The sequence below is a fragment of the Aristolochia californica genome, unplaced genomic scaffold (assembly GCF_029961685.1).
Source record: "Aristolochia californica isolate CCGP_79_NKW_82.1479 unplaced genomic scaffold, dmAriCali1.0.hap1 SCAF_11, whole genome shotgun sequence".
Taxonomy (NCBI): Eukaryota; Viridiplantae; Streptophyta; class Magnoliopsida; order Piperales; family Aristolochiaceae; genus Aristolochia; species Aristolochia californica.
Genome location: NW_027181782.1, coordinates 4051943 through 4052669, shown reverse-complemented (window position 1 = coordinate 4052669; position 727 = coordinate 4051943). Strand labels below are relative to the sequence as shown.

The 727-nt window shown below is 42.6% G+C and overlaps 1 non-coding gene across 1 annotated transcript; it reads left to right on the top strand.

Moving 5' to 3' along the window:
* The first annotated feature begins 284 nt into the window (after positions 1–284).
* Positions 285–391, top strand: LOC137945107 (small nucleolar RNA R71). Its single transcript, XR_011110924.1, has one exon. It is a non-coding gene; the product is annotated as a small nucleolar RNA R71 (small nucleolar RNA).
* The last annotated feature ends 336 nt before the right edge of the window (positions 392–727 follow it).

The following is a 727-nucleotide window of genomic DNA, read 5'->3' as shown; positions in this document are numbered from 1 at the left end:
ACACCATAAGGGCATAAATTTTTCTAATCAACCCCTCAATCTTGGCCATGAGCATGGGTGTTTCACTAACCTCGTAGAGACCCCCTCTTTTGGCTTTGTGGGATCTCCTATCAACATTAAATGACGAACCCCATTGTTGAGATTGATCACTCAACGTTTCAAAGAAGTCCTACGCCTCACTAGCACTCTTACCCATCAAACTCCCACCACTCGTTGCAACTACCATGGATCTAACCTGGGGGGTAAGACCTTGATAAAAGTATTGCACTACAGGCCATTTCTCAAACCCATGATGCGGACACCTAAGGATCAAATCCTTCCATTTCTCCCAAGCCTCATAAAAGTGCTCACCCTCCTGCTGCATAAAGTTGGAGATTTCTCTCTTGAGAGCTATAGTTCTCTGAATGGGAAAGTACTTACACAAAAATTTCGTGACTAATGTGTCCCATGAAGTAATGTTGCCCACCTCTAAGGAATTAAGCCAAGACTTGGCCTTATCCTTAAGTGAAAATGGAAAAAGTCTTAACCAGATAGAGTCATCTAAGAAATTCTGGAATTTGAAAATCGCACAGATATCTAAGAATTCCTTGATGTGGTAATAAGGGTCCTCCTTCTCCAACCCATAGAATGTAGGGAAGAGTTGGATCACACCCGGTTTCAACTCATAATTGGCAGCAGTAGTGGGTGGCAATATAATGCAAGAAGGTGATGTGAAGTTGGATGGGAT